This window comes from Lampetra fluviatilis, unplaced genomic scaffold (genome assembly GCF_964198595.1).
Source record: "Lampetra fluviatilis unplaced genomic scaffold, kcLamFluv1.1 SCAFFOLD_165, whole genome shotgun sequence".
Taxonomy (NCBI): Eukaryota; Metazoa; Chordata; class Hyperoartia; order Petromyzontiformes; family Petromyzontidae; genus Lampetra; species Lampetra fluviatilis.
The window spans coordinates 20,001-33,096 of record NW_027620527.1 but is presented as its reverse complement, the minus strand read 5'-3'; the positions used below and the strand labels follow the sequence as shown (position 1 = coordinate 33,096).

General features: G+C 57.5%; 1 long non-coding RNA gene across 1 annotated transcript in view; it reads right to left on the bottom strand.

Moving 5' to 3' along the window:
- Window positions 1-3,380: 3,380 nt before the first annotated feature.
- The window catches only part of LOC144954018 (uncharacterized), a 14,578-nt gene continuing 4,862 nt past the window's right edge, over window positions 3,381-13,096 (bottom strand). The window contains exons 3-8 of the long non-coding RNA XR_013641006.1: window positions 12,898-12,984; window positions 10,651-10,750; window positions 7,910-9,594; window positions 7,029-7,182; window positions 4,671-4,769; window positions 3,381-3,442 (exon numbers count right to left, since the gene is read on the bottom strand). This is a non-coding gene — a long non-coding RNA (uncharacterized LOC144954018). The remainder of the gene's footprint in view (window positions 3,443-4,670; window positions 4,770-7,028; window positions 7,183-7,909; window positions 9,595-10,650; window positions 10,751-12,897; window positions 12,985-13,096) is intronic.

Sequence of the window (13,096 nt, the reverse complement as noted above, 5' to 3'; positions counted from 1 at the left end):
CGGTCATTCCCTCCCTTCTCTACGCTTGCGAAACGCGGAACCCCCTAATGGAGAATCTTCGCCGGTTCGAAACATTTCGGCTGGCTTACCTACGATCCATCCTGGGTTTAACCTGCAGGCTGGATTGTGTGAGGAGCTCACAAATCCTTGAAAGATTTGGGCAAAGTCCCATCGGTGAGCTCCTCCGGCAGGCAAGGCTGCGTTGGCTGGGTCATGCAGCCCGCATGAGAAGAGATGGAGTGATGTGGTACAGGAGGACGTGGAGCTGACTGAACTTGCCGATGACTGGTACCAGCGGTGTCAAGATCGGCCTCTGTGGAGGAGGAGGCTCGTGAAGGACGCCACTGGGCAGTTGGATGCAGTCGCCCTCCAACAACAACGGAGGGCGGAGGAGCGACGCTCACAACAACGAGCGGAGCGCCGGGTGGCTAAAGCACAGCAAGTTGATACAGTAGGGGGCACAGGTGGTGCATCAGCCAATCATCTCGGTCATCTCGTCAGTCGACCCGTGGCACCTGCTGGGTCTGCCCCGTGACCTCCTGCCAGCGGGCGTTCGACACTTCACGTGGCCTCAAGGTGCACATGGCCTGGCACAAGCGTCGTGATGACGTCACTGTCACTGAGTGTCGAATACTGGTGTGTCAGGGTCACTGTGTGCCCGTCACCGTGTTTGTGCCAGTGTCACTTTCTGTATTTTTGTTACTGTCTCTGTGGTGAGTCTATGGGTCTCTGTGTGGTGAGTCTGTGGGTGTCTGTGTGGTGAGTCTGTGGGTCTCTGTGTGGTGAGTCTGTGGGTGTCTGTGTGGTGAGTCTGTGGGTCTCTGTGTGGTGAGTCTCTGTGGTGAGTCTATGGGTCTCTGTGTTGTGAGTCTGTGGGTGTCTGTGTGGTGAGTCTGTGGGTCTCTGTGTGGTGAGTCTGTGGGTGTCTGTGTGGTGAGTCTGTGGGTCTCTGTGTGGTGAGTCTCTGTGGTGAGTCTATGGGTCTCTGTGTGGTGAGTCTGTGGGTGTCTGTGTGGTGAGTCTGTGGGTCTCTGTGTGGTGAGTCTATGGGTCTCTGTGGTGAGTCTATGGGTCTCTGTGGTGAGTCTATGGGTCTCTGTGTGGTGAGTCTGTGGGTGTCTGTGTGGTGAGTCTGTGGGTCTCTGTGTGGTGAGTCTCTGTGGTGAGTCTATGGGTCTCTGTGTGGTGAGTCTGTGGGTGTCTGTGTGGTGAGTCTGTGGGTCTCTGTGTGGTGAGTCTGTGGGTCTCTGTGTGGTGAGTCTGTGGGTCTCTGTGTGGTGAGTCTGTGGGTCTCTGTGTGGTGAGTCTCTGTGGTGAGTCTATGGGTCTCTGTGTGGTTAGTCTGTGGGTGTCTGTGTGGTGAGTCTGTGGGTCTCTGTGTGGTGAGTCTGTGGGTGTCTGTGTGGTGAGTCTGTGGGTCTCTGTGTGGTGAGTCTCTGTGGTGAGTCTATGGGTCTCTGTGTGGTGAGTCTGTGGGTGTCTGTGTGGTGAGTCTGTGGGTCTCTGTGTGGTGAGTCTATGGGTCTCTGTGGTGAGTCTATGGGTCTCTGTGTGGTGAGTCTGTGGGTGTCTGTGTGGTGAATCTGTGGGTCTCTGTGTGGTGAGTCTATGGGTCTCTGTGGTGAGTCTATGGGTCTCTGTGTGGTGAGTCTATGGGTCTCTGTGTGGTGAGTCTATGGGTCTCTGTGTGGTGAGTCTATAGGTCTCTGTGTGGTGAGTCTGTGGGTCTCTGTGTGGTGAGTCTATGGGTCTCTGTGTGGTGAGTCTATGGGTCTCTGTGTGGTGAGTCTGTGGGTATCTGTGTGGTGAGTCTGTGGGTCTCTGTGTGGTGAGTCTGTGGGTGTCTGTGTGGTGAGTCTGTGGGTCTCTGTGTGGTGAGTCTGTGGGTCTCTGTGTGGTGAGTCTGTGGGTCTCTGTGTGGTGAGTCTGTGGGTCTCTGTGTGGTGAGTCTGTGGGTGTCTGTGTGGTGAGTCTGTGGGTCTCTGTGTGGTGAGTCTGTGGGTGTCTGTGTGGTGAGTCTGTGGGTCTCTGTGTGGTGAGTCTGTGGGTCTCTGTGTGGTGAGTCTGTGGGTATCTTTGTGGTGAGTCTGTGGGTCTCTCTGACTCGGTTTAACCCCACAGATCAGGGGGTACAAAATCAAATAAAACACTTTATTGAACATTAAAAGTAACGTTCCAAAAACCACCCCACTCGAAGTTACATGAAGTTACCACAAAGCGCAACTCTGAGTGGCACACACACACAGTGACACACACACACACACACAGTGACACACACACACACACAGTGACACACACACACACACAGTGACACACACACACACAGTGACACACACACACACACACAGTGACACACACACACACACACAGTGACACACACACACACACACAGTGACACACACACACAGTGACACACACACACACACACAGTGACACACACACACACACAGTGACACACACACACACACACAGTGACACACACACACAGTGACACACACACACACACAGTGACACACACACACAGTGACACACACAACGGCAGTGACACACACACAGACACACACACAGTGACACACACACAGTGACACACACACACAGTGACACACACAACGGCAGTGAATCACGCAGACCCTGGCTGCTGATGAGACACTGAAAGTGGAAACCGGCCCTTGCAACGGCAAGTAGCTCCTCCTCCTCACCACCTCACTCGTCACCACCACCACCTCACCACCTCCTCACCACCACCTCCTCACCACCTCACTCGTCACCACCACCACCTCCTCACCACCACCTCCTCACCACCTCACCACCTCACTCATCATCACCGCCGCTGTCCCCGTCGTCGCTGACGATCCCACGGAGCCCGGCCCAGGCCGACAGGCCTCTCCTGGGCCGCCCTCCCCCCGCTGCTGCCTCGTCCTCGTCCGTCGCCGCCGCTGAGTCCTCGTCCGAGGGCAGCGCTCGCAGCTTCGCAGGGGACTGCTCGAGGTGGCCGTGGACATCTTCATCTTCATGCTGCTGCCGCTGCTGCTGCGTTGAGGTGGCGGTGGTGGCGGAGGTGGTGGGGGCGTTGTAAAGACTCCAAACGTTGGTGCGCTTGGGGCGGCCTGGGGGGAGACGGGGGACGTGGGATTGTGAACATTTGTAGAGGGTGAGGGTGTGTGTAAGCGAGTGTGTGTGTGGGTGTGTGGGTGGATGTGTGTGTGGGTGAGTTGGTGGGTGAGTGGGCGTATGGGTGAGCGTGTGGGTGAGTTGGTGTGTGAATGAGCGTGTGGGTGAGTGAGTGTGTGGGTGGGTGAGTTGGTGGGTGGGTGAGTTGGTGTGTGGGTGAGTTGGTGAGTGGGTGGGTGAGTGGGTGGGTGTGTGGGTGAGTGGGTGGTGGTGATGGCGGAGGTGGTGGGGGCGTTGTAAAGACTCCAAACGTTGGTGCGCTTGGGGCGGCCTGGGGGGAGACGGGAGACGTGGGATTGTGAACATTTGTAGAGGGTGAGGGTGTGTGGGTGTGTGTGGGTGGGTGTGTGTGTGGGGGTGTGGGTGGGTGTGTGGGCGTGTGTGTGAGTGGGTGGGTGGGTGAGTTAGTGTGTGGGTGAGTAAGTGAGTTGGTGTGTGGGTGGGTGTGTGGGTGGGTGTGTGGGTGGGTGTGTGGGTGAGTTGGTGTGTGGGTGGGTGAGTTGGTGTGTGGGTGAGTTGGTGTGTGGATGGGTGTGTGGGTGAGTTGGTGTGTGGGTGGGTGAGTTGGTGTGTGGGTGAGTTGGTGTATGGGTGGGTGAGTTGGTGGGTGAATGGGCATGTGGATGGGTGAGTGTGTGGGTGAGTTGGTGTGTGTGTGGGTGAGTTGGTGTGTGGGTGAGTGAGTTGGTGTTTGAATGAGTGAGTGAGTTGGTGGGTGGGTGTGTGTGTGGGTGAATGAATGTGAGTGAGTCTGAGTGAGTGGGTGAATAGTGAGTAGGTGAGTGGGTGAATGAGTGTGTGAGTGGGTGAGTGAGTGTGTGAGTGGGTGAGTGAGTGGGTGAGTGGGTGAGTGAGTGGTGAGTGTGTGAGTGAGTTGGTGAGTGAGTGTGCGAGTGAGTTGATGAGTGAGTGAGTTGGTGAGTGAGTAGTGAGTGGTGAGTAATTGGTGAGTGATTGGTGAGTGTACCAGTGGGGACGATGATGTTTCTAGAGTCCAGCTTCGTGAGTGAGTGGTGAGTGTGTGAGTGAGTTGGTGAGTGAGTGTATGAGTAGTGAGTGTGTGGGTGAGTGGTGTGTGGGTGAGTGGTGAGTAATTGGTGAGTGATTGGTGAGTGTACCAGTGGTGACGATGATGTTTCTAGAGTCCAGCTTCGTGAGTGAGTGTGTGAGTGAGTTGGTGAGTGAGTGTATGAGTAGTGAGTGTGTGGGTGAGTGGTGTGTGGGTGAGTGGTGAGTAATTGGTGAGTGATTGGTGAGTGTACCAGTGGTGACGATGAGGTTTCTAGAGTCCAGCTTTGTGAGTGTACGAGTGAGTGTGAGCGAGTGTGTGAGTGAGTGTGTGGGTGAGTGAGTGTGTGGGTGAGTGGTGAGTAATTGGTGAGTGATTGGTGAGTGTACCAGTGGTGACGATGATGTTTCTAGAGTCCAGCTTCGTGAGTGAGTGGTGAGTGAGTGTGTGAGTGAGTGGTGAGTAATTGGTGAGTGATTGGTGAGTGTACCAGTGGTGACGATGATGTTTCTAGAGTCCAGCTCTGCCACTTCTGCGGCCTCCTCCCTCTTGGCCTTCAACCTCCGACACTTCACTAGCGTCGGCTTCCCTGTGCGGTGAGGATACTCACCAATCACTCACCAATCACTCACTCACCACTCATCACAACAACAACAACCGCCATTCGCCACTAAGTGGCGGTGACGTCACCACGACGCTTGTGCCAGGCCATGTGCACCCTGAGGCCGCCACGTGAAGTGTCGAACGCCCGCTGGCAGGAGGTCACGGGGCAGACCCAGCAGGTGCCACGGGTCGACTGACCGAGATGACCGAGATGACTGGCTGATGCACCACCTGTGCCCCCTACTGTGCCAACTTGCTGCGCTTTAGCCACCCGGCGCTCCGCTCGTTGTTGTTGGAGGGCGACTGCCTCCAACTTCCCAGCAGCAGCAGCCTCACGGTGCACCTAGCCTGGCACTGCCCAGTAGCGACGTCCTTCCAAGAGCCTCCTCCTCCTCCACAGAAGCCGATCTTTTAACATCGCTGGCATTGGCCATCGGCAAGTCCACTCAGCTCCACATCCACCCAACACCTCCCGCTGGTGTCCGTGTAGGGACCACCCTTTCCTCCCCGTGTCTCTCCCCGCGTCTCTCTCCCCGCGTCTCTCTCCCCGCGTGTCTCTCCCCGAGTCTCTCTCCCCACGTGTCTCACCCCGCGTCTCTCTCCCCGCGTCTCTCTCCCCGCGTCTCACCCCGCGTCTCTCTCCCCGCGTCTCTCTCCCCGCGTGTCTCACCCCGCGTCTCTCTCCCCGCGTCTCTCTCCCTGCGTCTCTCTCCCCGCGTCTCTCTCCCCGTTTCTCTCTCCCCGCGTCTCTCTCCCCGCGTCTCTCTCCCCGTGTCTCTCTCCCCGCGTCTCTCTCCCCGCGTCTCTCTCCCCGCGTCTCACCCCGCGTCTCTCTCCCCGCGTCTCTCTCCCCGCGTGTCTCACCCCGCGTCTCTCTCCCCGCGTCTCTCTCCCCGCGTCTCTCTCCCCGTTTCTCTCTCCCCGCGTCTCTCTCCCCGCGTCTCTCTCCCCGTGTCTCTCTCCCCGCGTCTCTCTCCCCGCGTCTCTCTCCCCGTGTCTCTCTCCGTGTCTCTCCCTCCCCGTCTCTGTGTGTGTCTCTCTCTCCGTGTCTCCCTCTCTCTCCCCGTGTCTCTCTCTCTGTGTCTCTCTCTCTCTCCGTGTCTCTCCCTCTCTCTCCCCGTGTCTCTCCCTCTCTCAGTGTCTCCCTCTCTCTCCCTGTGTCTGCCTCTCTCTCCCCGTGTCTCTCTCTCTCTCCCCGTGTCTCTCTCTCTCTCCCTGTGTCTCTCTCTCTCTCCCCATGTCTCTCTCTCTCTCCCTGTGTCTGCCTCTCTCTCCCCGTGTCTCTCTCTCTCTCCCCGTGTCTCTCTCTCTCTCCCTGTGTCTGCCTCTCTCTCCCCGTGTCTCCCTCTCTCTCCCTGTGTCTGCCTCTCTCTCCCCGTGTCTCTCTCTCTCTCCCCATGTCTCCCTCTCTCTCCCTGTGTCTCTCTCTCTCTCTCCCCGTGTCTCTCTCTCTCTCCCCGTGTCTCCCTCTCTCTCCCTGTGTCTCTCCCTCTCTCTCCCCATGTCTCCCTCTCTCTCCCCGTGTCTCTCTCTCTCTCCCCATGTCTCCCTCTCTCTCCCTGTGTCTCTCTCTCTCTCCCCATGTCTCCCTCTCTCTCCCTGTGTCTCTCCCTCTCTCTCCCCGTGTCTCTCTCTCTCTCCCCGTGTCTCCCTCTCTCTCCCTGTGTCTCTCCCTCTCTCAGTGTCTCTCTCTCTCTCACCCCGTGTCTCTCTCTCTCTCCCCGTGTCTCTCCCTCTCTCCCCGGGTCTCTCCCTCTCTCAGTGTCTCTCTCTCTCTGTCTCTCTCTCCGTGTCTCTCTCTCTCTCTCTCCCCATGTCTCCCTCTCTCTCCCCATGTCTCTCTCCCTGTGTCTCTCCCTCTCTCTCCCCATGTCTCCCTCTCTCTCCCTGTGTCTCTCTCCCCGTGTCTCTCCCTCTCTCTCCCCATGTCTCTCTCCCTGTCTCTCCCTCTCTCTCCCCGTGTCTCTCTCTCTCTCCCCATGTCTCCCTCTCTCTCCCTGTGTCTCTCCCTCTCTCCCCGTGTCTCCCTCTCTCAGTGTCTCCCTCTCTCTCCCTGTGTCTCTCCCTCTCTCTCCCCGTGTCTCTCTCTCCCTCCCCATGTCTCCCTCTCTCTCCCCGTGTCTCTCCCTCTCTCTCCCCGGGTCTCTCCCTCTCTCAGTGTCTCTCTCTCTCTGTCTCTCTCTCTCTATCTCCGTGTCTCTCTCTCTCTCCCCGTGTCTCCCTCTCCCCGTGCCTCTCTCCGTACCTTTCATCCCGGCTTGCTGCAGCTCTTCCTGTAGTCTGCTCACGCGTGCCGACCGCGAGTGGCAGTCGCTCAGCAACTTGGCGTAGCGACAGTGCACCCCACACGCAAGCAGGTAGCGCTTCAAGCGCTGCACTGCCGGGTGATCCTCAGCGCTCTGTTAGACACACACACACACAGCACCGATAGAGACACACACACACAGCACTGATACACACACACACACAGCACTGATAGACACACACACAGCACTGATACACACACACACACAGCACTGATACACACACACACAGCACTGATACACACACACACAGCACTGATAGACACACACAGCAACAACCGCCATTCGCCACTAAGTGGCGGTGACGTCACCACGACGCCTGTGCCAGGCTTGGTGCACGTTAAGGCCACGTGAAGTGTCGAACGCCTGCTGACAGGAGGTCACGGGGCAGACCCAGCAGGTGCCACGGGTCGACTGAGATGACCGAGATGACTGGCTGATGCACCACCTGTGCCCCCTACTGTGCCAACTTGCTGTGCTTTAGCCACCCGGCGCTCCGCTCGTTGTTGTGAGCGTCGCTCCTCCGCCCTCCGTTGTTGTTGGAGGGCGACTGCCTCCAACTGCCCAGTAGCGTCCTTCACGAGCCTCCTCCACTGAGGCCGATCTTGACACCGCTGGTACCAGTCATCGGCAAGTCCACTCAGCTCCACGTCCTCCTGTACCACATCACTCCATCTCTTCTCTAGCCCGTGCCGCGCCCGTTTAGCCCCCTCGATCCGGCCGAACAAAAGCTGTTTAGGCATGTCTGTGTGTGATAGACACACAGACAGACACACACACACGCGACTTGCTCACCCGCACACCACCCCGACCGACGGCTCACCTTCCTATTCGTTGACTTCTTTGCCGACTTTCCCTTTCGCCCGCCGCCATCGCCATCACCGCCACTTCCGCTGGGAGACTTCTTACGTTTGGCAGCGGTGCTGGATTTTTTGACATCACCCTTGCCACTACCATCACTACCATCACTACCATCACTACCATCATCGCTGGCCTTTGTGACGGAAGGTTTCTTACGTTTGGCAGCGGTGCTGGATTTTTTGACATCACCCTTGCCACTACCATCACTACCATCACTACCATCACTACCATCACTACCATCACCATCACTACCATCACTACCATCATCGCTGTCCTTTGTGATGGCAGATTTCTTACGTTTGGTAACGGTGCCGGATGTTTTAACATCAACATCACCATCACTACCATCACTACCATCACCATCACTACCATCGCTCTCCTTTCTGATGGAAGGTTTCTTCCGTTTATTAACGGTGCCGGATTTTTTAACATCACCATCGCTACCATCACTACCATCACCATCACCACCATCACCACCACTACCATCACCATCACTACCATCCCTACCATCACTACCATCGCTCTCCTTTGTGACGGAAGATTTCTTCCGTTTGTTAATGGTGCCGGATTTTTTAACATCAACATCACCATCACTACCATCCCTACCATCACTACCATCGGTCTCCTTTGTGATGGAAGGTTTCTTCCGTTTGTTAACGGTGCCGGATGTTTTAACATCACCATCACTACCACTACCATCACCACCATCGCCACCATCACTACCATCACTACCACTACCATCACCACCATCGCCACCATCACTACCATCACTACCATCGCTGTCCTTTCTGATGGAAGGTTTCTTCCGTTTGTTAACGGTTTCGGATTTCTTTACATCACCATCACTACCCTCACCATCACTACCATCACCACCATCACTACCACCATCATCGCTGTTCTTTGTGACGGCAGATTTCTTCCGTTGGGAAACGGTGCCGGATTTTTTGACATCACCATCACTACCCTCACCATCACTACCATCACCACCATCATCGCTGTTCTTTGTGACAGCAGATTTCTTCCGTTGGGAAACGGTGCCGGATTTTTTGACATCACCATCACTACCCTCACCATCACTACCATCACCACCATCACTACCACCATCATCGCTGTTCTTTGTGACGGCAGATTTCTTCCGTTGGGAAACGGTGCCGGATTTTTTGACATCACCATCACTACCCTCACCATCACTACCATCACCACCATCATCGCTGTTCTTTGTGACAGCAGATTTCTTCCGTTGGGAAACGGTGCCGGATTTTTTGACATCACCATCACTACCATCACCATCACCACCATCACTACCATCACCATCACTACCATCACCACCATCACCACCATCACTACCATCATCGCCGTCCTTTCTGATGGAAGGTTTCTTCCGTCTGTTAACGGTGCCGGATTTTTTAACATCACCATCACTACCATCACCATCGCTATCACTACCATCACTACCATCATCATCATCTTCATCGTCAGACATTTTCGGTGCCCTCTTCCCGGCTGCCTTTGTCTTCCCGGCTGCCTTTGTTTTCACCGGGGCCTTTGTTTTCACCGGGGCCTTTGTCTTCCCGGCCGTCTTTGTCTTCCCGTCTGCAGCCGATTGATTTTGTCTGCCACTGGGTTTCCGTTCAACGCTCGATGAGTCTACGGGAGGGTTAGAGGGTGAGGGGGGTGGGTGGGTGAGTGGGTGAGTGTGTGGGTGAGTGGGTGGGTGAGTGAGTGGGTGGGTGAGTGGGTGGGTGAGTGGGTGGGTGAGTGGGCGGGTGAGTGGGTGGTTGAGTGGGTGGGTGAGTGGGTAAGTGAGTGAGTGGGTGGGTGAGTGAGTGGGTGGGTGAGTGGGTGGGTGAGTGGGTGAGTGGGTGGGTGAGTGAGTGGGTGGGTGAGTGGGTGGGTGAGTGGGTGAGTGAGTGAGTGAGTGGGTGGGTGAGTGAGTGGGTGAGTGGGTGGTTGAGTGGGTGGGTGAGTGGGTGGGTGGTTGAGTGGGTGGGTGAGTGGGTAAGTGAGTGAGTGGGTGGGTGAGTGAGTGGGTGGGTGGGTGAGTGGGTGAGTGGGTGGGTGAGTGGGTGGTTGAGTGGGTGGTTGAGTGGGTGGGTGAGTGGGTGGGTGAGTGGGTGGTTGAGTGGGTGGGTGAGTGGGTAAGTGAGTGAGTGGGTGGGTGGGTGAGTGGGTGAGTGGGTGGGTGAGTGGGTGAACGAGTGAGTGGGTGGGTGGGTGAGTGGGTGAGTAACTGAGCGAGTGGGTGAGTGAGTGGGTGAGTGAGTGGGTGAGTGGGTGTGGGGTGAGTGGGTGGGTGAGGGGGTGGGTGAGTGAGTGCGTGGGCAAGTGAGCGAGTGGGTGAGTAAGTGAGTGTGTGGGTGAATGAGTAAGCGAGTGGATGAGTAAGTGGGTGAGTGAGTGGGTGAGTGCACGATTGGTTGAGTGGGTGAGTAAGTGAGTGTATGGGTGAATATGTGAGTAGATGGGTGGGTGGGTGAGTGCATGGCCAAATGGGTGAGCGGTGAGTGAGTGGGCGAGTGAGTGGGCGAGTGGGTGGGCGGTTGAGTGAGTGGTTGAGTGGGTGGGTGATTGAGTCAGTGGGTGGGTGAGTGGGTGGGTGAGTGGGTGGGTCAGTGAGTGAGTTGGTGGGTGAGTGAGTCATTGGATGGGTGAGTGGGTGGGTGGGTGAGTGAGCAGGTGAGTGAGTGAGTGGGTGAGGTTCACCAGGTGAGGGTGACTCCGCTCTTCGTCTCTTCACCAGGTGAGTGGGTGACTCAGCCGAGACGGAGGAGTCGCCCTCTGAGCCACGACCTCGCTTCCTCACCTGAGAGACAGTCACTCACCACTCACTCACCCACCCACCCACCCACTCACCCACCCACCCACTCACCCACCCACCCACCCACCCACTCACCCACCCACCCACCCACTCACCCACCCACCCACTCACCCACCCACCCACCCACCCACTCACCCACCCACTCACCCACCCACCCACCCACTCACCCACCCACCCACTCACCCACTCACCCACCCACCCACCCACTCACCCACCCACCCACTCACTCACTCACCCACCCACTCACTCACCCACCCACCCACCCACTCACCCACCCACCCACCCACTCACTCACTCACCCACTCACCCACTCACCCACCCACTCACTCACCCACCCACTCACTCACTCACCCACCCACTCACCCACCCACCCACTCACCCACCCACCCACCCACTCACCCACCCACCCACTCACCCACCCACCCACTCACCCACCCACTCACCCACCCACTCACTCACTCACCTACCCACTCACTCAAACACTCACTCACCCACCCACCCACTCACTCACCCGCCCGCACACCCACTCACTCACCCACTCACTCACTCACCACCCACTCACTCACTCACCACCCACTCACTCACTCACCACCCACTCACTCACTCACCCACTCACCCACCCACCCACCCACTCACCCACCCACCCACCCACCCACTCACCCACCCACCCACCCACCCACCCACCCACCCACTCACCCACCCACCCACCCACCCACTCACCCACCCACCCACCCACCCACCCACTCACCCACCCACCCACCCACCCACTCACCCACCCACTCACCCACCCACCCAACCACTCACTCACCCACTCACCCACCCACCCACTCACTCACTCACCCACTCACCCACTCACCCACTCACTCACTCACCCACCCACCCACCCACTCACTCACTCACCTACCCACTCACTCAAACACTCACTCACCCACCCACCCACTCACCCGCCCGCACACCCACTCACTCACCCACTCACCCACCCACTCACTCACTCACCCACCCACTCACCCACTCACCCACCCACTCACTCACTCACCCACCCACCCACCCACTCACTCACTCACCTACCCACTCACTCAAACACTCACTCACCCACCCACCCATTCACCCGCCCGCACACCCACTCACCCGTATAGTGGGTGAGCAAGTGAGTGAGTAGTGGGTGAGTAGTGGGTGAGCAAGTGGGTGAGTGGTGAGTGAGTGGGTGAGTAGCGAGTGGGTGAGTAGTGGGTGAGCGAGTGGGTGAGCGAGTGGGTGGTTAGCGGGTGAGTAGTGAGTGTCTCACTGGTGAGTAGTGGGTGAGTAATGGGTGAGTAGCGGGTGAGTAGTGAGTGTCTCACTGGTGAGTAGTGGGTGAGTGGGTGAGTAGTGGGTGAGTAGTGGGTGAGTAGTGGGTGTCTCACTGGTGAGCGAGTGGGTGAGTGGGTGAGTAGTGGGTGTCTCACTGGTGAGCGAGTGGGTGAGTGGGTGAGTAGTGGGTGAGTAGTGGGTGTCTCACTGGTGAGCGAGTGGGTGAATGGGTGAGTAGTGGGTGAGTAGTGGGTGTCTCACTGGTGAGCGAGTGGGTGAGTGGGTGAGTAGTGGGTGTCTCACTGGTGAGCGAGTGGGTGAGTGGGTGAGTAGTGGGTGTCTCACTGGTGAGCGAGTGGGTGAGTGGGTGAGTAGTGGGTGAGTAGTGGGTGTCTCACTGGTGAGCGAGTGAGTGAGTAGTGGGTGAGTAGTGGGTGTCTCACTGGTGAGCGAATGGGTGAGTAGCGGGTGAGCGAGTGGGTGAGTAGCGGGTGAGCGAGTGGGTGAGTAGTGGGTGAGTAGTGGGTGTCTCACTGGTGAGCGAGTGAGTGAGTAGTGGGTGAGTAGTGGGTGTCTCACTGGTGAGCGAGTGGGTGAGTAGCGGGTGAGCGAGTGGGTGAGCGAGTGGGTGAGTAGTGGGTGAGTAGTGGGTGTCTCACTGGTGAGCGAGTGGGTGAGTAGCGGGTGAGCGAGTGGGTGAGCGAGTGGGTGAGTAGTGGGTGAGTAGTGAGTGTCTCACTGGTGAGCGAATGGGTGAGTAGCGGGTGAGCGAGTGGGTGAGTAGCGGGTGAGCGAGTGGGTGAGTAGGTGGGTGAGTAGTGGGTGAGTAGCGGGTGACTCACAGGTGAGCGGCTGCTCTTGGCCTCACTCTGTCTCTGCATCTGGGCCAGAGGCTCCTCATCAGACGAGCCGGAGGATGAGGCGGAGGCCTAGCGGCGCACGGAGGGCGGCACACACGGGGGTGGTGATGTTGATGATGGTGACGATGTTAGTGATGACGATGGTGATGATGTTGGTGATGTTGGTGTTAGTGATGATGAT